We start from the raw sequence: 26,835 nt of genomic DNA, 5'->3' as shown, positions 1-26,835 counted from the left end.
TAATCACAGCACTTTGGGAGGCCAAGGCAGGGGATCACTTGAGCCCACAAGTTTGAGACCAGCCTGGGCAACATAGTGAAACCCCGTCTGTACTAAAAATACAAAAATCAGCCTGGCGTGGTGGTGCTCATCTGCAATCCCGGCTACTTGGGAGGCTGAGGCATGAGAATCGCTTGAACCTGGGAGGCGGAGGCGGAGGTTACAATAAGCCTACGTCGCACCACTGCACTTCAGCCTGGGTGACAGACAGAGACTCAGCCTGAAAAAAAAAAAGATTATTTTTATTCATATTATGAATACTATTATGCCAATAATTTTATGATATAATATAATCACTAGTATTCTGGCTTGTGTTACTTAAGTTGTTATAAACATCTCTCTTTTTTTCTTTTTAGACAGAGTCTCACTCTGTTGCCCAGGCTGGAGTGCAGTGGCGTGATCTCGGCTCACGGCAACCTCTGCCTCCTAGGTTCAAGTGATTCTCCTGCCTCAGCTTCCCAAGTAGCTGGGACTACAGGTGCACGCCACCACACACTAATTTTTTGTATTTTTAGTGGAGATGGGGTTTCATCATGTTGGCCAAGCTGGTCTCGAACTCCTGACCTCGTGATCCACCTGCCTCAGCTTCCCAAAGTGCTGGGATTACAGGCGTGAGTCACCGTACCTGGCCTATAAACATCTTTTGACCTTAAAACAATATAAAGTTCTTCTAAAGATACCTAGTTAGCACACTTTCTCATTAAAATTGCATTAACTTTCAATCTATTTCCATATTTTTTGAAAGTTCTTAGTCATTGTTTTTGTGTACACAATTAGCAGCTTTCAAATAATCATTAATTATTATAGCACTTTACTCATGAAATATTAAATACACATGTATACCTCAAATGACTAATAGAATTTTGGCATATAAAGCCAAGGACATTTTCATGATTCTGTATCTTGAATGGTTACCTCTATGTGAAAGTGAATATTCAGATATTGACAATAAATTCACATAACATGGCGTGGTTCATTTACTGATATTGTTATGTTGATAAGATATGACAGAAATCAACACAGTCATGATCATGGATCACACACAGGTTCAGGGATGTCACAAGTGATACTGAAGAAGGTATTTGGTTATTTAACCTTGTAAGGGCTAGAGCCAAAGTCATAGTTGAATAGCAGATGTGAGCCAAATACTAAGTCCACAACTAAGCTTTAGTGCATCCCTAATATGAAATTCTTCGCAGTCTACATCATAAAATTATTTATATCTAGGCTTCTCTATGGATTTGCATAGAAAGTGTCTAGAATGATAACCGACAAATGTTGAAGATAATTGTTAGGGGGTAGTGGCGTTTGGGGCAGTTGAAAAAGCTTTTTCAGTACTTTCTGTATTAATTATTATAATAAGCATGTATCTTTTTATGAGAATTTAGTCAAGAATCTTTCCACAGTAACAATATCAATAATTACAAATACATAACAATAAATTTTACTGGTTTTTCGCTTGTTGCCATGTTTAACATATTATGCCTTCCTTGTCTTCCAGCTAACTTATCTCATTCATTTTTTCATTTGGCTGAAGTGTTTCCTCTCGCAGTTAGTTTAGGGAGGGTACATAGGCAGTTGTGCTAGGTATTCTCCATGTGCCTCTTTTGGTCCACTTTCCACTCTGCTGTGGCCCAGCACTGCCCTGCTGCCCTGTGGCCCTGCTAACCTTGTGAATTGCATCAATCCTCCCTGCATCCTAACAGCATTCAATCCAGAGTTGGCTCTGGCTTCCCTAATCCCTTCTCGGAGGCATCCAACACAAGCACAAACTCAAGTCTCCCTTACTAAGATGGTCCCAAGATTCATGCATTCTTCCCGCTGCAGCAAGCCAGATAAACCTAACTTTTATTAACTACAGGTATGGCCCTCACGGTCTTTTTGCTGATAGATTTTGACATACTATACAAACTCATTCTTTCTGAATCTGTGGTTGAAGAAAATAAAATTGCCCATAAAAAGCAGAGTGTTATTATTCTCAAGCTGTGTCTAAATCCCATAAGCAGAGTCAGAATATATCCAACTGATTATTTTAAAAAAAGAAATCAGATGGCAGCTGCCCAAATCTAATGATTAATGATTTCTGGAGCAGCCCAGCTGAAGAGTACTCCCAATATCATAGAAGAAACAGCTTGGTTCTTTCCTTTCTTACAATATGCCTATGAGAAATGTCAAATATAGGAGAAACTTAGGCTACATCTGACATAAAGATCTGACTTAGTAACAACACTTAATGATTGGCATCTATATTTTTTTTCCATTTTACTGGGGTATAATTCAGATAGAGTAATACGTACAAATCAACTTTAAATACATATCCTCCCATGTACTCACAACCCAGATCAAGAGTAGAGCAATTCCAGCACTTCTGAGGACTCTCCTGTCCCCTGCAAGTTAATACCACTCCCTTGGGTAACCCGGTCTGGCCTCTTACCACTATAGGTTAGCTGCACCAGTTTTCAAACTTCATAAAATTGCAGTCATACCGTGTGTATTCTTTTATATCAGACTTCTTTTTTTTCTTTCAATCAAAATTATGCAGGGTTCACCCATGTTGTTTTATTATCAGTACTTTGTTCTTTCTTATTGCCACGTAATATTCCACTGGATGAGTACAACACAATGTACCCACCCATTCTTCTGTTGATGGACGTTGGGTTTTTCCAGTGTAAGCGATCATGAATAAAGCTACTATGAACATTCTCATACTTGTACTTGTCTTCTGGTAGACAGAAGCACTCATTTCTGTCGAGTATATAGCCAGGAATAGAATTGTTGGTCATAGAGTGTACGCATGTTTAGCTTTAGTAAACATTGCCAAAGTTTTCCAAAGTAGCTGTATCAGTTCACATTCTCACTAGCAATGTAGGAGGGTCCTCATTTTTTCCCATCCTTGACACGGAGATATATGATTTTTTTATTTTTATTTTATTTTTTTTGTGAGATAGGTTTTTGCTGTGTCACTCAGGCTGGAGTACAGTGGCGTGATCAGGGATCACTGCAGCCTCAAACTCCTGGCGTCCTCGTATCACCTCAGCCTCCTGAGTAGCTGGGACCATAGGCATGCAACACTACACACGGCTTCTTTTTAAATTTATCTTTTTTTTTTTTTTTTAAATAAAGATAGGGTCTTGTTTTGTTCCCCAGGCTGATCTGGAACTCCTGGCTTCAAACCATCGTCCCTCCTTGGCCTCCCAAAGTGTTGGAACTACAGCATGAGCCATGGCACTCAGCAATATGATTTTTAAAGGACTGAGAAATAATGCTCTGATTTTTAAATTTGAGGGGTTTGTGTAGATAGATATAGATATAGGCATAATATAAAATAAGAGCTGCCTGACTACTTGTATATTTGATCTTAATAAAATAAAAATAAGTTATCTAAACTCAGTTTTAGAGTAAAAAATACATTCAATTACAATTTTGATCATTTCTCTTGGGGGAAGAACGACTGACAGCATCAACTGCTTGGAAAGCACGTGGAACTTCTTGAGACAATGGGTGTTGGGGACACAGTGCGGGCAAACCCCAAATTGGGGCTTAGCCCAGGAAGGTTCTTGGCTTCACTCAGGAAAGAATTCAAGAGCAAGCCAGTGGTAGAAGAAAACAGCTTTATTGAGGTGGCAGTGTGGCGGTACACCTCTATGACAGCTCCTGCAGAGCAGTGTATACAGAGTAGCAGCTCAGGGCAGTTCTGCAGTTACATTTATACTCACTTTTTTTTTTTTTTTTTTTTTTTTGAGACAGTCTTGCTCTGTCACCCAGGCTAGAGTACTGTGGTGTGATCTCAGCTCACTGACAACTGATTCCCCTGCCTCAGCCTCCAGAGTAGCTGGGATTACAGGCACCCACCACAACACCTGGCTAATTTTTGTATTTTGGGTAGAGATGGGATTTCACCATGTTAGCCAGGCTGGTCTCAAACTCCTGACCTCAGGTGATCCACCCACCTGGACCTCCCAAAGTGCTGGAATTACAGGCATGAGCCACTGCACCCAGCCTACACCCATTTTTAATTACATGCAAATTAAGGGGTAGATTATACATAAATTTCTAGAAAAAAGGTGATAACTTTCAGGTTGTCAGGTCATTGCCAAGGAAAGAGGTGGTAACTACAGGGTGTTTCCCTAGCAATGGTAAACTGACATGGCACTGGTGAGTATGTCTTAGGGAGAGGTGATTTTGCCTCTTCTCTGTTTTAGCTAGTCCTCAATCTAGTCCAGAGTCTGAGTCTCACCTCCAGAAGTGAGTCCTGCCTCCTATCTCATTCCCCCCTCAGAGATTAGATACTCCTCTTTAATCTTAAAGGGACTACAGAAGGTTGGAGGTCTACCTCCTGTAACCGTTTCATGCTGAGTTTATGGATGCAGGCCCTGTCTAGCCCTGGAGAAGTAGAAATCTCTGGATACCTGATCTAAGGGGCCCAGAGGCAGGACACTTTCATTCTCCAGGTGAGTAGGCAGGTCGAGTTGGAAGCCTTGTGCCAGGATTGTCTTTACCTGGAACTGTTGTAATAGAAAACAAACTTTACTAAGAGGTTAAACAAGCAAGGGCCAAAGATTAGTAATAACAAGACAGCTATCAAAGGTCCTAGGAGAGGTAAAAGCCAGGTGAAACTTGGGAAGGCACTTTTGATAGTTGGCCAGATATAGTTGGGATTAATGCCCTGGTTATAGCTACGTAACCAGGTAGCTTGCTCACAGATCTTTTGAATGTTAACTTCAACTGTCCGGAGTTGTTGATGTATGTGCAACAGGTTTCAGTAGTAACTGCACAGACTCTACCTTGTTCAGCTAGTAAATAATCCAGTGCTAGTCTGTTATTGAGAACTACATTTGCCAAAGAGTCTAGGGACTCTTGAATCCCCTTTAATGCCTGACCTCTATTGGTGGCTAAAGATTCTAGGGTTGGAGTCAAGTTCTTTAGGGTTCTTTAAGGTTCACGTTCTTTAGGGTTCTTTAGGGTTGACTAGGGGTGAGTAGATAAGCAAAGCCACGCTAGGGTGCTGCTAGTCCTATTGCTGTCCACATTCCTTACAACTGAATTAATCCAATTTCTCACTTACTTCTGGCGTTCCTGGGTCTTATGAGGTTAAAGACCATGACCCCTGGAGGGGCAAGGGTGGCCAACATACGTTCATCTCTGTTCTAAGTTTCATTCCTTTTTTGAGGCAGAGTCTTACTCTGTTGCCCAGGCTGGAGTGCAATGGTGTGATCTCGGCTCACTGCAACCTCCGCCTCCCAGGTTCAAGCGATTCACCTGCCTCAGCCTCCCAAGTAGCTGGGATTACAGGTACTTGCAGCAAGCCCGGGTAATTTTTGTATTTTTAGTAGATGGGGTTTCACTATGTTGGCCAGTCTAGTCTCTAACTCCTGACCTCAAGTGGTCCATCTGCCTTGGCCTCGTAAAGTGCTCGGATGACAAGTGTGAGCCACCACACCCAGCCTATTCCAAGCTTTTTATATACAGAAAGCTACTTCTAAAAGAACAGGTGGCTTCCTGGGGAGTCAGGAGTGGTTATGGGGTGTGAATTCTTCCCACTCATGGCCACAAACAAAATGAGCCTGGGGGGGATACAAACAGAGGCCCTACGGGGTGTGATGTTTATCCTCTGCTGCCAAGTTGGGTCTCTAGAGGAGATATTTTCCCCCTGTTCTAATGGGAGTGGTCAAACAATCTTTGTTTTCCAGAAGGAACAGTACTCCCACCTTCCCAGATTGGGCAGTTGTTTTTCCCTTGTATGTTCTGATCCAGGAGAAGGCACCATATATGGTCTCCTCACTGACAACTGGAATCCCATTTACCTCACTGCAGCCTGGGGAACTTGGCAACTAGATTTGGATCAGAGTATCGCAGGGAAACGTCTGCTTTTGTGTCACTAACACAGCAGTGGGTGCAAAAGCTAGAATCATTAGCGCATTGGAGATATGGATACCCAACTTCCCAGGTCAAGGTAATAGTGGCAGGAGTTGGGGGGTGATATTCAGGTGGAATTGGAGGGGAATCAGGAGGAGAGTTTCACTTAACAAGTAGGAATTTGGGTATTTGGGGATCACTGTGGCTAGTTAGGAGATCTGGAGAGATGGCCATGAAATGTTCTGGGTAGGCCAGAAGGTAGAACTCTCTACCCTGGGAATATGGATGACAAATCCAGCAACCATGAAGATGATTCCCTGAGGCTATAATTTTTGAAATATTTACTATAGGATTATGTTCCCACCTGCACCGGATCAGGGTAATTAGGAAATCAAACAGGATTAATAGTGACAACATGGTATCCAGTTGGGCCTTAGAGTGGCCTCTACACCCAACAAGGACAAAGGAGGTGTTTCCTGGGAGGTTGGCTAAAGCAACAGAAAAGAAGGATTACAATCAGGAAGAAGATAAAAATTATTACTCCTATTCCCACCCACAGCATCACGTTACCACCTCTGGCTTAGGGTGGATTCTTTTAAACAGGCAGCAGAGGTCCTCCAAAGGCTCACAGATGTGGGTCATGGGGGCTTCCTTTTGTGCTGCAACTCATAAGAAACAGGTTTAACCTGGACAGGTGTACCAAACTAGTTATACTTTGAAGTTTAATAGCAGCAGGTATACTCAACAGCACCTGATACGGCCCTGATCAATGTGTAATTGATCATTGGAGGATTCTTCTTTCCAAGTTTTTACTAAGACTAAGTCTCCTGGTTGATTGTGGGGGTTAACTATTTCCTTTGTTGAAGGGAGCAATATTTTGTCTCCATAGGACTTGGAGGGCCTTTTGAACCCAGCCTAAGTTGATAATATGGGTGAGCATTCTATGTGTCTCTTCATCAAACAGGAGGTCTGAAGTTAAAAAGGGCCTCCCCACAGCTTGCAGTGAGCCGAGACAGCGCCACTCAGTCTGCGACAGAGCAAGACTCTGTCTCAAAAAAAAAAAAAAGGGCCTCCCATAAGTCATTTCAAATGGACTGTTTTAGTGTTCCCTTTGGAGTCATCCTTACATATGAAAGGGTGATGGGAGGCAGGGTGCGGTGGCTCACGCCTGTAATCCCAGCACTTTGGGAGGCTGAGGTGGGTGGATCACGAGGTCAGGAGTTCGAGACCAGCCTGACCAACATGGTGAAACCCCGTCTCTACTAAAAATACAAAAATTATCTGGGCGTGGTGGTGCCTGCCTGTAGTGCCAGCTACTCAGGAGCCTGAGGCAGAAGAATCCCTTGAACCTGGGAGGCGGAGGTTGCAGTGAGCTGAGATCACACCACTGCACTCCGGCCTGGGCAACAGAGCAAGACTCTGTCTCAAAAAAAAAAAAAAAAAAAAGAAAGAAAAAAAAAGGTGATGGGTAGGAGAGAAACCTGGGCTTCTGAGGTCTCCTAACAGAGCTCTGCTAATGTCCTTTTAAAAATACGGTTAGTTTTTTTCTACCTTCCCCAAGAATGGGGTCTCCAGGAGGAGTGAAGATGATAGGTAATGCCTAAGGCTCAGGACACCTGCTGGGTCCATTATCACTCTGCAGACTTTTAGGTAATCAAAACCTTGGGATGATCTCTTTAAGTAGGAACTGACACTTCTAATGCCTTTTCTGTTCTTATGGGGAAAGCCTCTATCCACTCGGTGAAAGTGTCTGTAAACACTAGCAAATATTTCAGTCCCCTGTATGGTGGCATCTGAGTAAAATCTATTTGCCAATCTTCCCCATGGTATGTTCCTTGATGTTGTACAGGAGTGAGTAGGGATAAGGGTATGAGCAGCTTCCTGGGTCATTACCGGCATAAAGTTCACAGGCCCTGGTGACCCACTTCACAGACTGGAATAATTTCTTTCCCAAGAAGATTTAAGAAACTAATTTGAATAGGGAGCCCTGTCCCAAATGTGAGGAGTCATGGGAATAGTTAATTATTTTCCATTGCTCAGCCTCAGGGAGAAAGAGTTTGTTGTTTTCTAGCAATCATCCTGAGGGATCCTTCTGTAAGCTTTTCTATTATGTCCATTTAATTTCCTCGGGGTATAGTGTGGTGCTGCTGACATGGGTGGAGTACCTGGCATTAATGCAGTGCATGGGAATACTGGTGTCTCCTTAGCTGTGGCTTTAGCTGCTCTGTCTGCCAGAGCATTTCCTCAAATAAGCGAGGTGTCTCCCTTTTGGTATCCCCGGCAGTGACTAACTGCTACCTCCTTTTCCCAAAGGAAAAGGACAGCATCTAAAAGTTCCAGGATCTCTGAGTGATGTTGTATGGGGGATCCCTTAGCTGCTAATGTTCTCCTTTCTTTTCATATGGCAGCATGAGCATGGAGCACCAGGAACCCATATTTGGAATCAGTGAGTATATTGACCGTTAAGTCTTTTCCCAATTGCAGGGCTCTGATTAAAGCAATTAATTCTACTTTTTGAATGGAAGTCTAGGGAGGCAAAGCTTTTTTTTTTTTTTTTTTTTTTTTGAGACGGAGTCTCACTCTGTCGCCCAGACTGGAGTGCAGTGGCCGGATCTCAGCTCACTGCAAGCTCCGCCTCCCGGGTTTACGCTATTCTGCCTCAGCCTCCCGAGTAGCTGGGACTACAGGCGCCAGCCACCTCGCCCAGCTAGTTTTTTGTATTTTTTAGTAGAGACGGGGTTTCACCGTGTTAGCCAGGATGGTCTCGATCTCCTGACCTCGTGATCCGCCCGTCTCGGCCTCCCAAAGTGCTAGGATTACAGGCTTGAGCCACCGCGCCCGGCCGGGAGGCAAAGCTTTTGTCTCAATGATCTCTTGTTGGCTAACCACTTCATAACCTGTCTTCCTCACCCCTCAAGCATAAAGCCACTCCCATCTATAAACCACCCAACACTGGGGTTAGGCAGGGGCTCGTCTTTGAGATCAGGCCTGCTAGAGTAGGTCTGTTCTACGGTTTCCACACAGGAGTGAATGAGTTGGGGATCTGTTTGTTGGGACATGAAGCCCATCAACAGAGTCGCAGGGTTTAAAACTTTACCTACTTCAAAAGCAATAGCTGGGTGTCAAGCAGAAGGGCTTGATATTTAAGTAAGTGACCTCCTGTTAGCCATTGGTGCCCTTTTGTCTCTTAGGTTCCCTATACTTGGTGGTGGGTCATGACATCTAATTGTTGTCCCAAGGTAAACTTAAAACTGGCCTCTTCTACCAATAGAGCAGTGGTGGCCACAGCTTGCAAGCATCCTGGCCATGCAGCTGCCACCTGGTCTAGCTGTTAGAAAAATAAGCCACTGGTCTGGGACTATTCCCGAGCCTTTGAGTTAGGACACCCAAAGCTGTCCCTTGTTTTTCAGCCACATAAAGCCATAAAGTGAAAGGTTTTTCTAAGTTAGGGTGTCCCAAAGCAGGAGCTGTTCCCAGCTTTTCTTTTAGTGTTAAGAATGCCTGTTAGCAGGTTCCATCCCAATTCAAAGGCTCATGATCACTCCCCGTTAGAGCTTCACAGAATGCCTTTCCTCTAAGCTCAAACCTGGGAATCCAGATCAGGATTCCCAAAAAGACTATTACTTGCTTCTTAGTCTGAAGGGGCTGGAGTGCCAGGACGGTCTCTTTTTGCTTCTGAACAAAAGTCCTTGTCTCCGGAGTGAGCACATACCCCCAATATTTAGCCTTTTGCATAGAGATCTGGGCCTTGTTGGGGGAAACTCACTATCCTCACTTTCCCAGAAAACTAAGGAGCTGAATTGTGTTCCTGTCAGTCTTCCCTAGTGAGGCTGGAGAATAATAGATCATCTACATATTGCAAGAGGGATCCATTAGTTAACTGTAGTTCCCTTAACTCTTTGGCCAATGCATTGCAGAAGAGATGGAAGTGGTCCCTAAAACCTTGAGGGAAGGACTGTCCAGCTAAGCTGAGATGTGGCATCAGTGTCTGGATCAGTCCATTTAAAAGTAAAAATGTACTGGGAGTCTGGGTATAAAGTTATACAAAAGAAAGCATCCTTACCATGAACCAGTGAGCATCTTCAGAGACATGGGTAAATATTGCGCAAGGATTGGGAACTATTGGGTGGACTGGGACTGCTGTCTCATTAACTGCTCTCTGGTCCTGAACAAATTTATATTCCCCATTTGGTTTCTTTACAGGTAAAATGAGGGTGTTACATGGGGACTGGCACAGGATTGTAGGAATCCAAACTTTAGGAACTTCGTTAGTAGGGGCTGGATGTTATTCTGAGACTTGGGTCTCAAAGGATATTGTGTCTTCCACATGTAATTAACACTGGGTTTTAAAATAACCTGGAATGGGGGTACATCAGCAGCTCTAGCAGGAACTTCCATGACCCAAACAGAGGGGTCTACTTGAGAAGCAATATGTGGTAGGAAGAGCATCTCCTTATCCGTGTTGAGGTAAGCACTTAGAGCTAGAAGTGTCCGTTCCCAGCCTGTTGCCTTCTTATGAGGCACTAGAAGTTGAACTGTGGCCTATAATTGGGAAAGTAATTCTCTCCCCAGTAGAGGCATAGGACACTCAGGCATAAGTAAAAACCTGTGGGAAAATGTATGGTCCTCCAGGGTGCAACCAAGGGAGTGGGTAAATCTCCTAATTTTTGGCTGGCCATCAATCCCCATTACTGTACAAGAGCAGGAAGACAGTGGCCCTGAGAAATGGGTTACAACTGAGTAGGCTGCTCGCATGTCCATTAAGAACCCAATATTTTTGCCTGCTGTGTCCAGGTTTACCCAAGACTCCTCTATGGAGATGTTAAGGTGTCCAGTAGGAGTCGTAGAGGACCGCAGGCCCCATCAGTCCTCTGCTTTCTTGGTCATTATGGATCTGGGTGTCTCAGACTCCCCTTTAAGCCTGTGACAGTCCTTCTTCAAGTAGCCTTCTTGTTTACAAAAGGCATACTGGGCTGGGCACAGTGGTTCAAGCCTGTAATTCCAGCACTTTGGGAGCCTGAGGTGGGTGGATCATGAGGTCAGCAGATCAAGATCATCCTGGCTAACATGATGAAACCCCAGTCTCTACTAAAAATACAAAAAATTAGCCTGGCGTGGTGGCGGGTGCCTGTAGTCCCAGCTAATCGGGAGGCTGAGGGAGGAGAATCGCTTGAACCCAGGAGGCAGAGGTTGCAGTGAGCCGAGACTGGGCCACTGTATTCCAGCCTGGGTGACAGAGCGAGACTCCATCTCAAAAAAAAAGCCGGGCACAGTGGCTCACGCCTGTAATCCCAATACTCTGGGAGGCCGAGGCGGGCGGATCATGAGGTCCGGAGACCGAGACCATCCTGTCTAACACGGTGAAACCCCGTCTCTACTAAAAATACAAAAAAATTAGCCAGGCGTGGTGGCGGGTGCCTGTAGTCCCAGCTACTTGGGAGGCTGAGGCAGGACAATGGCATGAACCCCAGAGGTGGAGCTTGCAGTGAGCTGAGATCACGCCACTGCACTCCAGCCTGGGCGACAGGGCAGGACTCCGTCTCAAAAAAAAAAAAACAAAAAAAACCCAAAAAAACAGGCACACTGATTTGATTTTGGCCTAGAGTCCAGAAAGCAGTGGGACTCTCATCTGAGCATCCCAGACACTGATCTTCCCACATTTTCCTAGGGTGGGTAACCTTGAAACAGCTGAGGGTCTAAAGCAGCCACTAACAATTGTACCTTTTTGGCCAACTTTTTGGCTTTTGCCTCTTCGCCTGCCTTGTCCCTATTGTTGTAAACCCTAAAAGCAATGTTTAAAGGTTGGCTCACGGGGGTTTGAGGCCCCATTGCTACCTTTTGTAGCTTCCTCCTGATGTCGCACAGATTGAGTGATAAAATGCACACACAGGAGAACTCACCTTTCTGGGGAGTCTGGGTCTGCATTAGCATATTTCCTGAGTGCCCCAAGCAAACGGTCCTGAAATAGAGCAGGATTTTCATCTTTGTCCTGAGTTATTTCTCTCACCTTGTCATAATTGACTGGCTTAAGCACACACTTTTTCATGTTAAACAAATTAGCCTATGATTTCTGCATTTAAGATCTTGAAACCTGTCTAGTAATCCAGTTGAGAGCCTAGATCTGGAACTGCATCTCCTCCCACAGGATATGGCATGGCCTGCGTCATGAGTGGCTACTCCATCTGCATGTTCACGGGCAGTAGCTAGAATTCTTTGTTTTTCCTCTACAGTACAACAAGTACATAGTAATATCTGCATGTCATGCCAAGTTAAATCAAATAATACGGTCAACTTAATAAACTCCTCTACAAACTTCCCTGGATCCTCTAAAACACAACCAAATTTTTCCTTGCATAAAGCCAAATCAAACATGGAAAAAGGCACGTATCTTGTGGTTGCTCCTCCATGCCTGTCACAATGGACATACTTCTCACAATGGACACAGGTCCAATTTTGGCAGCCAATATGGGGCCCAACTCCTGGTAGTACCGGTTGGGTTTACTTCCTCTGGCAGCGGAGGATATGGGCCAGAGCCCGCTGGATAAAGGGCAGGGATGCCTGCTGACTTTGAGGTGGAATTCTGCACTAGAGAAGTGGTGGTCCCCCCCACTCAGAACTAGGGGACTGGAGAGGCTTCAAGTGGGGACACAGGCCTCATAGGGGAACAGCTAAGACAGGGTCATCTACAATACGGTGTGCTTCTGGGTGGCTGGGAGTACCATGAGCCAGACACATTCTACAGCTAGCCCTTAAGTTAGGATCCTGGTAGATGGCCAGAAACGCCTGCACGTAAGGAACTTCTTCCTGTTTTCCTTCCTTTTTACAAAACAAATTCTAATTGTACAATATCATTATAACATAAAGAATCGTGAGGCCAGGTGCAGTGGCTCATGCCTGTAATCCCAGCACTTTGGGAGGCCAAGGCGGCCAAATCACCTGAGGTCAGGAGTTCGAGACCAGCCTGGCTAACATGGTGAAACTCCATCTCTACTAAAAATACAAAAAATTAGTCGGTCATGGTAGCCTGCACCTGTAATCCCAGCTACTTGGGAAGCTGAGGCAGGAGAATTGCTTGAACCAGGAGGCAGAGGTTGTGGCAAGCCGAGACCTTGCCACTGCACTCCAGCCTGGGCAAGAGAGTGAGACTCTATCTAAAAAAAAAAAAAAAAAAAGAATCCTGCCTAGGCCACATCTGTTGGTTTGCCAATTTGTATTGAACCCAAACATAGTTGCAACAGAAAATAAATTTTTTCTTTTTCAATTTGTCTAATTTGAATTTACTCCAATTGCCTAAAAGACACCCTCATGTCAAGTCCTTCAGGATGCTCGCTGCTGCCCCATGTCTAGTAAGGCTCTCTACGGAGGTTTTAGTGACCTAAGCTTAGCAAATGCCTAGTTACTTTTCCCTTTTAAATTCCCACTTTCTACAAAGAGGGTGTAAATATAGACAGCAAGGTGTAACAAAAGTGGATTATAAGCTACAAATGGGCAGTAGAATGTTGGCCTAAATTCCACAGAGAGTTTAGGCAGAAAGAGGCTAAACAAATGGTGACAGTGGAAGGGAGGAAGGGCGGGGGTAAGTAGCATTGCCCAAGGGGAGACCTCAGGGGCCCTGACTGCCAGAGAACCTACCTAGTAGCAGAGACCAAAAACAGTGTTGAGGTGGCCACCTTTCTACTGCTGTTGGTGGCTGTCCACCAGGTCAGGGGCCTGGGAACTCTCAGTCCCCTTCAACCAAGAGGGCTTCAGCAAGGCAGTTACGCAGTTACAAGACAGCACACAGGAAGAGGTCTGCAACTGGCTATTAGGAAAATAATAACTTCTAACTTCAGAGCAGAAAAAGGCGAGACCAAGATTTCCCCAGGGGAGAATTAGCTTTTTCTACCTTACCTGAGGATTGAGGTCTCCAAGAGTAAAGATGACAGGTAATGCCTAAGGCTTAGGAAACCTGCTGGGTCACTTTAGCTGTGAAGGAGGGTCTGTTATCACTGAGCAGACTTCTAGGTAACCCAAATCTTGCAATGATGTCTTTAAGTGAGAATCTGGACCCTTCTAATGCTTTTTTCTGTTCCTGTGGGGAAAACCTCATCCACTCAATGAAAGAGGGAATGTCAACACCGAAAACCCCAGAGCATTTTCAGCAATATCAATGCTGAAAAACCTGGAGTGCCTGAATTTCAACCAACGAGGGTCCCCTCACCAAATGCTGAAGAGCCCAGGGCACCGGGGGGTGGCCAACAGCAAACCTCAGGCCAAGCTGGAGGTCACAGAACAACACAACAGGAGGCCTTGCACAGCCAAATGTCCTGCCTTAAATCATTCCCCAAATATAGTCAACAGAAAATCAAAGTGAAAACTAAGACTGCCAACAAAACATACATCTTAGGACTCAAAATAAAGCAACTGGTGGAGCAATAAAATGGAGTCAGAAGGGAAACAATCAGGGAAAAGGGTGACAAGGACAAGGAAGTGCTTCAGGGTATCCAAATGATGAGAGACTTTTAACTGACCTCTTAGCCAAAGGCTTTTCAATTCCTTAGCTTACCTGATGTTATGGGGTGGGGGCAGGCAAGACACTCACCCATCCACAGCAGCCAAAATGGTGGGGACCAATCTTCCACGTGGCACCCAGGTGAAGGTCTCTTCAGGATCCCCCAGCTTAGGTGGGCTCAGCTGCCATGGTGGGAGGGTCCCACGTGAGGACTGATAACCCTCCAGCCTGCTGGTTCCCACATGAGGCAGCAGCAATATGGCCACTAGCCTGTCTGCTTGGCTCTACCACTTGCCAGGGAAAATGATGGCTCTAAAAGGAGCCTTTGGTTAGTGTTACAACTCTTGCAGCCTCCATCACTGACTGCTTCTCTATTTCTTGCCATCTCTCCACTTGTCATCTTGCCAATCACTGTCGCTTGCCATCTCTCACTGTCTCTCACTGTCTTGCCAACTGCCATCTCTCATTACCACCTTGCCAACTGCCATTTTTTTCTCTGTCTCTCATGCTGTCGTCTTCTCTCTTCCGCCCCATGTTTGGTGCCATGTTGCTGCAAGGCAGGTGAACCTTAGGGCTTTGCCCAAGAAGATTCTTGGTTTTGCTCGGGAAAGAACTGAAGAGTGAGCCGACGGTAGAAGAAAACAGCCTTTTTTTTTTTTTTTTTAAGACGGAGTCTTGCTCTGTCGCCCAGGCTGGAGTGCAGTGGTGCGATCTTGGCTTACTGCAAGCTCCGCCTCCTGGGTTCAAGCAATTCTCATGCCTCAGCCTGCTGAGTAGCTGGGATTACAGACACATGCCACCACGCCCGGCTAATTTTTGTATTTTTAGTAAGCAGTTTCACCATGTTGGCCAGGCTGGTCTCAAACTCCCGACCTCAAGTGATTTGTCCACCTTGGCTTCCCAAAGTGTTGGGATTATAGGCGTGAGCCACTGCAGCCGGCCAAGAAAACAGCTTTATTGAGGAGGCAGTGTAGTGTTAGGGCTCTGTGACTGCTTCTGTAGAATAGGCCTACCCCATAGGCAGTGTGCAGACAGTAGCAGCTCAGGGCAGCTTGCCAGTCGTATTTACGGCCACTTTTAATTACATTCAAATTAGGGGTGGATTATGCAGAAATGTCTAGAACAAGGGTGGTAACTTCTGGGTTGTCGGGTCATTGCCATAGAAAGGGGTGGTGTCCAGTTGTTGCCAAGGCAATGGTAAACTGACATGGCACTGGTCGGCATGTCTTTTTTTTTTTTTTTTTTCTTTTTTTTTTTTGAGACGGAGTCTCGCTCTGTCACCCAGGCTGGAGTGCAGTGGCCGGATCTCAGCTCACTGCAAGCTCCACCTCCCGGGTTTACGCCATTCTCCTGCCTCAGCCTCCCGAGTAGCTGGGACTACAGGCGCCCGCCACCTCGCCCGGCTAAGTTTTCGTATTTTTTAGTAGAGACGGGGTTTCACCGTGTCAGCCAGGATGGTCTCGATCTCCTGACCTCGTGATCTGCCCGTCTCGGCCTCCCAAAGTGCTGGGATTACAGGCTTGAGCCACCGCGCCCGGCCCTGGTCGGCATGTCTTATGGAGAGGTGCTTTTGCCTCTTGCTAGTGTTTTTGCCTTTCAGCTAGTCTCAATCTGGTCCAGAGTCCAAGTCCTGCCTCCTGCCTCATTGGCAGTGGTGTGCTGGTAATTATTTTACAACTGGCTAAGAAAGAAACTCTGATTTGTAAAAGTTGCCAATTTCTGTGGTGTAAATAACTTTTATCATTGCTGAACTCACACATTGCTGGTGGCAGCATAAATTGACACAACCACTTTATAAAACCATGTGATGCTATCTACTAAAGGTGTAGATAAGATGTGCACATGCCAGGAGACAGTAACTGTACTCCAAGATGTACAGTATTTCTCGGCTTAACTGGACATCCTGAATCACCCCAGGCACGAATCCAATTGTGTTGGGAGAGTTACTGGCTATGCGTTCTTTTCCTACTTAAGTCACCTTAGTCTACTCCAAAAGATACACATTATTTGAAACTGAAAAGCTAGAATGGATAAATTATTATATATTCATGCAATGGAATAGTATACCACAATGGAAATGAAGAAGCTGCTACTACACATAACAACACAGATAAACCTTATAGATTGAAAACAATATATAGGCTGAGTGCGGTGGTTCACACTTGTAATTCCAACACTTTAGGAGGCCAAGGCAGGTGGATTGCTTGAGTCCAGGAGTTAAAGACCAGCCTGGACAACATGGTGAAACCCCATCCCTACAAACAATACAAAAATTAGCCAGGCATGGTGGCACATGCCTGTAGTCCCAGCTATTCAGGAGGCTGAGGTCAGAGGATTGCCTGACCCTGGGAAGCAGAGGTTGCAGTGAGCTGAGACCGTGCTACTGCACTCCAGCCTGGGTGGCAGAGTGAGACCTTGTCTCAAAAAGAAAAGAATATATACTGTGTAATTCTAATTATATGAAGTTCAAAAACAGGCAAAACTCCTCTATGTGGTTAGAAGTTAAGCTAGAGGTCACCTTGGTGGGGGCAGAGGACTGGGATTGGGAGGTAGCACAAGAGAGGCATCTTTGCTGGATGGTTATTATTATGAACTAAATGTCGTGTGCCCCCCAAACTCATGCATTGAGTCCCTAATCCCAAATGTGATGGGATTAGGAGATGGGGTCATTGGGAAGAAATTAGGTTTAGATGCAGTCATGAGGTTAAGGTCCTCATAATGGGATTAGTGTCCTCTAGACCAGGGCCTGGTTCGGTGGCTCATGCCTGTAATCCCAGCACTTTGGGAGGCCAGCACGGGCAGATCACGAGGTCAGGAGATTGAGACCATCCTGGCTAACATGGTGAAACCCTGTCTCTACTAAAAATACAAAAAAAAAAAAATGAGCCGGGTGTGGTGGCGGGCACCTGTAGTCCCAGCTACTCGGGAGGCTGAGGCAGGAGAATGGCGTGAACCTGGGAGGCGGAGCTTGCACTGAGCCGAGATCATGCCACTGAACTTCAGCCTGGGCAACAGAGCTAGAATCTGTCAAAAAAAAAAAAAAAAAAAAGAAGAAGAAGAAGAGACCAGAGCTTGCTCATGCTCTCTCTACACTGTGAAGACACAGTGAGAAGGCAGTCATCTACAAGCCAGGAAGAGAGCCCTCACTAGAACCCAACTCCGCCAGCACCTTGATCTTGGACTTTCCAGCCTCCAGAATTGTGAGAAATAAATGTCTGTTGTTGAAGCCACCCAGTCTGTCCCATTTTGCTATAGCAGCCCCAGCAGACTGAGACAGTTATGTTTACATAGATGTGTTCAAGTTGTGATGACACATTAAGCTATATGCTTATGATTAATGAATTTTTCTGTGTGAATGATTTATTTCAATAAAAAGCTTATTAAACCCAATGCACTGCATGCACACACAAAAACAAAGAAAATGAGTCATTATCAGAATAAATCAACTTTGCAACACCTCCAACTTGTAGGTAAATGTTACTGTGTTCAAAAATTAAACAAATTATACTGTGGCCAAATACACAGAAAATTTCACCAAGAGAAACTTAGGTTAATAATAAAACAATGTATTTATGTACTTAGGAGAAGCCATCCAAACATAAAGAATATTTCCTAAAGCCCCAAATATTCATTTGTAACCAACCAGCTTCAAATCCAATCATATCAAAGAAAGCCTCCAGCTCAAAACACAAAAAGAGTGCAGCACCTTCTCCAAAGAAGAAAAACACACATTTTAAGACAAAAATACTCACCATTAAGCAGAAACCTCTGACTCATCTGTTCTTATCTTCTTTCCCATAAAGCCCTTTCATTTCCCCACTCTGACAAAAGCGTCCTTTTAGCTCACTGTGGGTAGGAAGTCTCATGGTCTTCTGTCTGCTCTGAGTGAATGAAGGGGATCCGTGGAATCAGTATTTCTCAGCTTAACTGGACATCCTGAATCACCCCAGGCACCAGTCCAATTCTGTTGGGACAGTTACTGGCTATGCGTTCTTTTCCTACTTAAGTCACCTTTGTCTACTCCAAAAGAAGCGGAAAGTTCCTACCTCCAAGTTTTGGTTTTCCCACATTTTTTCATCTCTCTGGGCCATTGCCATTAGCTACTCCCACATTTTGCCTCTGTAACCGTTTCCTTGACTTCTGCATGGTAAAGTTAGGAGAAGCCACACAGCCTCCAACACACACGTATGCACACACACACACACACATACACACACAGTTCTCTTATGGTCCCACTTTCCAAACACTCTTCCTCTCAATCTTCCCTTTTTTGGATTCAGCCCACCTTTATCGGCCACATCCAGTAAATAATACTATGTAAATTCACAAAGTGTCCACTAGAGGACACTACAATCCTACTGCTAATACCAAAGTGTTGCAGTATGGCGTCTGTAGACTCCCAAGGGAATCTTCCTCTGCCCTATCTAAGCTACCCATGTGTTCCTATCTAATTATTCCTTGTACCAGGCATCTAAGAAGGAAATAGGTGATATAAACAAGGAAGGAAGTAGCACCTCGACTCGTGCTCTTATTCTCAAATCCTTGGTCCCAGGGCAGGATGCTCTCACGATCTAGGCATTCTTTCCCTGAAGATGGATGTGACTGATGGCAGATGGGCTATTAGTGACATTGATGTCACTGTGCTGGTTCCCCAGCAATGCTCCAGGGGAAGCCAAGAGTTGAGCTGGGCCTCAGATCATCAACCAAACCTCAAGGATTTATCAACCGTGGCAGCCCCATCTCATGACTAGGCTGGAGCCTGTCTGGACCTGGTTCTTCTGCTTCCCACCATCTGTCCTTCTCCTCCCTCCATACCCCACCACCCTTCACCCCAGGACCAGTGCTTATGGTTCTGTCTCCTCAAGGTCGTCATATCAAAATTAACAGCCAACCTCTCATTAGCCCACTTGGAGGAATGGGTGGCTCAATGCTATGAGCAAAATTGCTTCATCTTAGAAAAACAAAAATGGGCAACCCTTTACAAAGAAAACATTTCTATGACCGAGGCTTACTGACTAATACAACATTACTTCTTCTTGTATATTTTAAAATAAAAACAAGCATATCTAAACATAATATTTTCTAATCGCAGGAGGCAACAACAACAACAAAAGTAAGCATAAATACTTTCAAGGACATGTCTGTAGCCTAGGATTAGTACGGAGAAGGCTTTTTTTTTTTTTTTTTCTTTTTGAGACTGAGTCTTGCTCTATCGTCTAGGCTGGAGTGCAGTGGCACGATCTTGCTCGGCTCACTGCAACCTCCACCTCCCGGGTTCAAGCAATTATCCTGCCTCAGCCTCCTGAGTAGCTGGGATTACAGGTGCACGCCACCACACCTAGCTAATTTTTGTATTTTTAGTAGAGACCAGGTTTCACCATATTGACCAGGCTGGTCTCGAACTCCTGACCTCAAGTGATGCACCTGCCTCTTGGCCTCCCAAAATGCTGGGATTACAGGCGTGAGCCACTGTGCCCAGCTAAGAATGCATATTTTTAAGCCACACTGCCTAGATCAGATTCTAGATTTGCTATTTACTAGCCACATGAACTTGAATCAGTTACTTAACCTCTGCACATCCATTTCCTGAGCTGTTACAATGAAGAACATACAGTATGTACTTCCTAGGATTGTTCTGAAGATTAGATGAGTGTGCACATATATATATATACACACACATATATATATATGTACCCATACACATATATGTGTGTGTGTATATATATATAGTGCCTAGGCTGGGCATGGTAGACCATGCCTGTAATCGCAGCACTTTGAGAGGCTGAGGAAGAGGATTGCTTGAGCCCAGGAGTTCGCGACTAGCCTAGGCAACTTCAGCAGACCCCATCTCTGCAAATAAAATTTTAAAAAATTAGCCAGGTATAGTGGAATACACCTGTAGTCCCAGCTACTTGCAAGGCTGAGGCAGGAGAATCACTTGAGTCCAGTAGGTCAAGACTGCAGTGAGCCATGATTGCCCCCACCAGACTCCAGCCTGGGGGACAGAGTGAGACTCTGTCTCAAAAAAAAAAAAAAAAAAAAAAAAAAAGTGCATAGAACTGGCCTGGTACTAGCAAGTACCCAATTAATGTATGTTAGCTATTATTATTATTATTGTTATTGTCCTTTACCAAATCTTGTGGATGAATTCTTCATACATAGGCTGAACACCTGTTTTATTTTTCTTATGTTCCATGATAAGATCATCCTAAATAGAATATTAAGAAAATGTCTACATACACCAAGACTGGGTGACAATGATGGTGTTAGGAGGGTCTGGAGGGCACAGATCTGACACATCACCTAGTGATGACACTGGGTTATATGCAGCTTAGTTATGCGTGAGTCTGTGTTGTTGATGGCGGTGTCTAGAGAACATTGGATGCAAATGACTGTGGGAGGGACACATTCTGGATGAAAATGGGCTCAGGGCTAAACTGGGGTCAAATAGTTTGGGGATAACACTGGATTGTGTGTGAAAGTATGTTGAGAAAGAATTTGAGTGAAATAGTGTTGCGGGTAAGACCAGGCCTGGATAAAATAAAGTTTTTGTGACAGTGGTGTTGGACAGTGGGTGCTGGCCACCGTTTAACTATTGTCTCTTCAAGAAAAATAAGACACTGATTTGTAGCATTTCCAAATTCCAGGGTGTAAATAGTCCCATCATGGTGATGTCAAGTCCCCAACATGATGTCATGATGAGCATCCTAGGAAGGTTCAGAGAAAAAGGAGAAGAGAGTCCGGAATTGAGCCTCAGACATTTCCAGGCTTGGCAAGAAGAGAAGTCAGCAAAGGAGACAGAAGGTGCTGCCAGAGGAGAAGGAGGACAGTCGGTGGAGTGTGCTGTCCAAAAAGCTAGGGAAGAGGGTTTCAGGTGGAGGAGGAAGTGTCGAGAAAGTTGAATGTTTCTGAGAGGTTGGTAGATTAGCTCACAGGGCAGTCCCGCAACACGAGGTCACCTGTAATCCTCCTGGATCAGACGCTGTGCCAACCCAGGTGCACCAACAACCTTTGCATAACCATCTGTCATCCTGGTCACTCGACTGCCTTCTGTCCTTCTGGTAAGAACATCCCGCCCCTGCGGAAAACAGCCTGTCCTTCCTCCAGGCAGGTGACTCCGATCTCAACCATGGCACCTCGAGAAACTATGGGTGATCATGGCCAAGCTCAGCCAAGCAGAGCCGTTCTTCGGAATTTATAAGTGCAATACTATACCGAAACGGGGAAACACTTCTCTCTTTTCCTCTGATACCATTAAACTGACATGACGTCAGACTGAAGTGGCTTTTGGCAATGGAAAAAACCTGTGTGAAGTAGAAGCCAAAATGAGAAAGGGGAACCTGGATGTGTTCCTCCATCCAGGTCTACTCCTGTTTTCTCCAGCTCTGAACCAATAAACAGCACTGGCATTTTGAACACTTTACAAGCATCAGCTCAGTAATCCCAACAACCTTAGATGGGTATTACCCGGGTACCCCATGTTAGAGATGAGGAGATTTGCCCACGGCCGCAGAGTGCAAGAGCTGGGATTTCACCCTGGGTAGTTGGCTTCAGAGTCTACTGTCCATTAGGCCAGATGGTTCTTTGTTGTTGGGGAGTTTCCAGTGCACTGTAGGATAGTGAACAGCATCCCTGGCCTCTGCCCCCCTAGATGCTAGTAGCACCCCCGTCTTCAGGTGTTACAACCAAAAATGCCTCCAGACACAGCCATGCATTCCAGGGTGGGTGGAGAGCCACGGCTACTGTTCTGCCACCTTCCGGTTCTTTTTTAATTGCTGTCACTGAGTCACCTAGATGACTCCGTATTCACCACAGCTCAGGCTCACCTAATCTGTGTGTCAACTACAAATAACCCCATGTCCCTTGAACCCTGAGTCATCCCAAATGCATTGCCACCCGGACCTTGTGTTATCTAAAACCCCACGCCAGCTACAAATCGGTGTCCCCAAGACTTTCTGTCAACCACAGTTCAGTCATTCAGACTTGTGTGACTCATTACCCAGTGGTGTCCCTGCCTTCTGCCAACAACCACAGCTTCCCAGAATCAGGGTCACAGAGCTGTTCACAGGACAGAAGGCATACATGGAGAGAGGGACAGAAGGAAACACAGGTGCACATATTCAAAGGCAGGGAGAGCCAGAGAAACCCACAAAAGCAGAAATACACAGAGAACAGGCCACAGCTGGTTACACAGAATAGGTCACTGGCACCTACCAAGGCCCCTGGCAGAGCCCAGTGTCTTTAGCCCCTCCCCCACCTCTGGATTAGCCCTGGGGGCAGGCAGGAAAGCTAGGTTCTGCGGGTAAGGAGCTTAGACCCAACGTGACAGCTAATCACCCACATAAAGCCTCTGTCTAGGTCACAAAGCCCTGAGTGGCCTTGCCCCCACCACACCGTAGTTACCCCTCCCTCCACGGACTCAGGTAATGATGCCCCGCCCTCAGTGTCTCATCAAGCCCACACCCAGGCGGGCAGAGGAAAGAGTTCAGACTGTCTCCACTCCCTCTTGCTCTCCGGCCAGAGTGCATGCAAAGGGTGTTGACAGGGGCTAGGGGCCCAGGACAGAGAGCTTGGGCTTCCCAATAGATCGGCCCAGGAAGGATCTGGCCGAGACCAGAGAAACGCTTTTTCCTGAATCAGGAGACCTGCTAGGAGCAACGGCCCCTTCCCTCTGGACACGGTGATCTGCAGGGCCCCGAGGGTTGCCAGGATGAGAGAGTCAACCTATGTTTTAGGGCAATAAAAGGCTGTGAAGGAGCCCCACGCCTCTCCCAAGCTGGCCTGGCATGGTTGCCATGGGGATGCCCCAGTTGCTCCAGAGGTGGCTTCTGGTCCCGGAAGCGAGGATGGCAGAGACAGTCAATCCTCCCACCGAGGCGGGTAGGGGTGAAAGGTCAGTGCTGTCTGGGAACATTCCCTACCATAGCTAGGGGCTGACAGCCCAGGGTTCCCCCCCATGCCTGCTTCGCCCAGCTCACACACCTGTCTCCACCACTCCCTTCCCCTCCAGCTCCCACTTCCTCTGCTGCTCCCTCTAAAGGGATGGTCTCAGAGTCTGACTCTGCTGCTAGTTAAGTGGTTCAAGTGCAGGGTTCTGGTGTCAGGGCTGACCAGCAGGTCAGATGTGTAGACTCAGGTGAAGAGTTCACGAATGTTGCCTCAAGTAAGGGCTCAGGGAGGTTCCAGGGAGGAAAATGGGTATGAAGACCCAGTATTAAGGTTCTGGAAAAAAAATTAGGCAAGACAGCAGTATAAGGGTTCAGGTTTGGGGCACACATGTCCTGAACACTGTACGGGGCTTCAGAGGACTCAGGGGTAAGGGCCCAATGTGAGGGCTCAGCTGGGGCTCAGTTTTAAGGGTGTGGGATCTGTGCTGGTGTGGTAATTTTTTACTAACCCTTTAGTGGTAATTTGTTACTAAGAACGATCGTTAAAGTACTAAACTTTAGATGAACACCTTTTTAAATGTATGCATTGAAAGGGATTTAAGGTCACCTTTAATTTTTATCTATGCATTAGAGAGGATTTAAGGTCAGTTATATACCAACAGATTTCTCCTCATCTCTCTGAGGTTGGGTTTTCTTATCTATAAAATGAGAATAATAACAGTATCTAGCTCACAGGGTCATTGTGAGGATTAAATGAGAAAATGAACGTAAAGTTCTTAACACAGAAAGTGCACAAAAATAATAGCTTTTTTACAAATGTGCTTAGAGGGCCAGGCACAGTGGCTCACACCTGTAATCCCAGCACTTTGGAAGGCCAAGGTGGGTGGATCACTTTCAGGAGTTTGAAACCAGCCTGGGCAACACAGTGAGACCCCTGCCTCTCCAAAATAAAACAAAAAACAATGAGTTTTTAGCACCTGCCAGTCATGGTGGCACATGCTACTCGGAAGGCTGAGGTGGGAGGATCACTTGAGTCTGAGTAGTTGAGGCAGCAGTGAGCTGTGATCACACCACTGCACTCCAGCCTGGGTGACAGAGCAAGATCATCTATAAATAAATAAATAAATAAATAAATAGTGTGCTTGGAAATGAAAGAGAGAGAATTAACCAAGATCACCAGAAATTGCTTCAAACCCACGGCGGGCCAGCTAGTGTCACATGTCCTGGAGGCAGTAACTATGAAGAGATCCATTTTTCTCCCTCACCAAGGGAGAAAACCAGGGGCTGTGTGGGGAGCAGGTGACAACATGCACCTTCCACAAGGGAGGGAGATGCTGCCAACAACGCTGGGAACATGCTAAAAACCAGTAGCTCATATGCACTGTAATGTAGTGGCAAAATAAACTTATTCTTTAATAGTACATTAATATGAACAAAGGTTTAGGGCAAAAAAAATCAAGTTGTTTTTGTTTTGTTTTGTTTTGTTTTGTTTTGTTTGAGACAGAGTCTCACTCTGTCGCCCAGGCTGGAGTGCGGTGGCACAGTCTTTGCTCACTGCAAGCTCCGCCTCCCGGATTCATGCCATTCTCCTGCCTCAGTCTCCCGAGTAGCTGGGACTACAGGTGCCTGCCACCACACCCAGTTAATTTTTTGTATTTTTAGTAGAGATGAGGTTTCACCGTGTTAGCCAGGATGGTCTCGATCTCCTGACCTCATGATCTGCCCGCCTCAGCCTCCCAAACTGCTGGGATTACTGGCGTGAGCCACTGCACCTGGCAAGTTTTCTTTTTAAAGCAAAACTCTAATTTAGTGGTTTTCAAACTTTGTGGTCTCAGGACCCCTTCACACTTTTAAAAATAATTAAGAACCCAAGCCGAGTGCGGTGGCTCATGCCTGTAATCTCAGCACTTTGGGAGGCTGAGGTGGGCGGATCACCTGAGGTCAGGAGTTCAAGACCAGCCTGGCCAACATGGTGAAACCCCTGTCTCTACTAAAAATACAAAAAATTAGCTGAGCGTGCTGGCAGGTGCCTGTAATCCCAGCTACTCAGGAGGCTAAGGCAGGAGAATCTCTTGAACCCGGGAGGAGGAGGTTGCAGTGAGCCGAGATCACACCATTGCACTCCAGCCTGGGTGACAGGGCAAGACTCCGTCTCAAAAAAAAAAAAAAAAATTAAGAACCCAAAGAATTTTAAGTGGTTTTATCTCATGATCTTCAAATGGATTCAAAATTAAAACTGAAAGTTAAAATATATATTAATTCAAAATAACTATATTTTTATTATATTTTAACTGAAAATATACCTATGAAAGATAGCCATATATTTTCTTTTCTCTGCTGCGTTTTTGTTTTTGTTTTTTAGACCCAGTTTCGCTCTTGTCACCCAGGCTGGAGTGCAATGGCACAATCTCAGCTCACTACAACAGCTTCCACGTCCTGGGTTCAAGCGGTTCTCCTGTCTCAGCCTCCTGAGTAGCAGGGATTACAGGCACCTGCCACCACGCCTGGCTAATTTTTGCATTTTTAGTAGAGACGGGGTTTCACCATGTTGGCCAGGCTGGTCTAGAACTCCTGACCTCAGGTGATCCATCCGTCTCTACCTCCCAAAGTGCTGGGATTACAGACATAAGACACTGCGGCCAGCCAAATAGCTGTATATTTTCTAAAACCAAAATGTTAGTGAGAACAGTGGCACCGTTTTACACTTTTGCAAATCTCTTTACTGTCTGGCTTGTAGAAGACAGCTAGATTCTCAGCTGCTTCTGCATTCAATCTGTTGCAATGGGTTGCTTTGGTTAAAATATGTGATGAAAACTCAGCTTCATGATGTATGTAGTTGGGAAAGAGAGGAGTATTTTAATAGCCTTTTCAGTGAATTGTGGCTATTGTTCTTTCTTCCATACCAAAACTCGAGGTGGCAGTTTCTTAAAGGTTAGTTAGTACGTGGACATTTCATACTCTGTTAACGTTACACTCCACTGGTTTGCCTTGCACTTTGAATAGATCTTTTACTCATGCATGGTTTTGTAACATTACTTATTGGTCATTTGGAAAATATTGGTTCACCGAGTTATGCAGATCTCCCGAATGTTGACACATTTCATTATACAATATTTTTTAAAAAGCACACTCATCAGTGCTATCACTGGTCTCATTAGAATTGAAAGCTTTCAAACTCAATGTAAGTAGATAATCAGTTTTCCAAATCCTAATTTTCACTTGAAGACGCTAATTTTGTCATTGGCAACAAACACTAATTTTCTTCTCCTTGCATTGACAGGCTCACTTGATTCACTTTTGAGAAAAAGTATGCCAAAGACCCAAGTCTGATAACTATAGTTTGTCATTTGTTCTTTTAAGTAAAACTGTTGTTTGGTGCATTCAGTTCACAATTCAATTGCGTAAGTGCTTTTCCTTGAGATAAGCATACTTCCCATTTTGTCACACAAAATATTTCAAAGACATATAATCAAGGCTTAAGACTTAGTAAAGTTAATAATGTTACTGCTTCTTCTAGACAATATAAAATAATCAGTACAGTGTGGTACCGACATAAAGACA

The 26,835-nt window shown here is 45.2% G+C and overlaps 2 long non-coding RNA genes across 4 annotated transcripts in view; one reads left to right on the top strand and one right to left on the bottom strand.

The window, feature by feature from the left end:
* LOC103884418 overlaps nt 1-22,754 on the bottom strand; it is a 31,918-nt gene extending 9,164 nt beyond the window's left edge. The window contains exons 1-4 of one of the 3 annotated variants that reach the window (XR_002523103.2): nt 22,601-22,754; nt 18,139-18,267; nt 11,796-11,854; nt 4,449-4,544 (exon numbers count right to left, since the gene is read on the bottom strand). This is a non-coding gene — a long non-coding RNA (uncharacterized LOC103884418). Of the gene's footprint in view, nt 1-4,448; nt 4,545-11,795; nt 11,855-18,138; nt 18,268-21,345; nt 21,691-22,600 lie in introns of all 3 variants that reach the window. The other 2 variants (XR_002523102.2, XR_002523101.2) reach the window with 2 other exon arrangements.
* A 53-nt stretch (nt 22,755-22,807) lies between these two features.
* On the top strand, nt 22,808-26,654 carry LOC108586772. Its single transcript, XR_001904495.2, has 2 exons — nt 22,808-23,279; nt 26,555-26,654. It is a non-coding gene; the product is annotated as an uncharacterized LOC108586772 (long non-coding RNA).
* The last annotated feature ends 181 nt before the right edge of the window (nt 26,655-26,835 follow it).

This window comes from Papio anubis, chromosome 1 (assembly GCF_008728515.1).
Source record: "Papio anubis isolate 15944 chromosome 1, Panubis1.0, whole genome shotgun sequence".
In the NCBI taxonomy this organism is placed as follows: Eukaryota; Metazoa; Chordata; class Mammalia; order Primates; family Cercopithecidae; genus Papio; species Papio anubis.
Note: the sequence above shows the minus strand (reverse complement) of the source record. Positions and strands in the feature narration are given on the sequence as shown.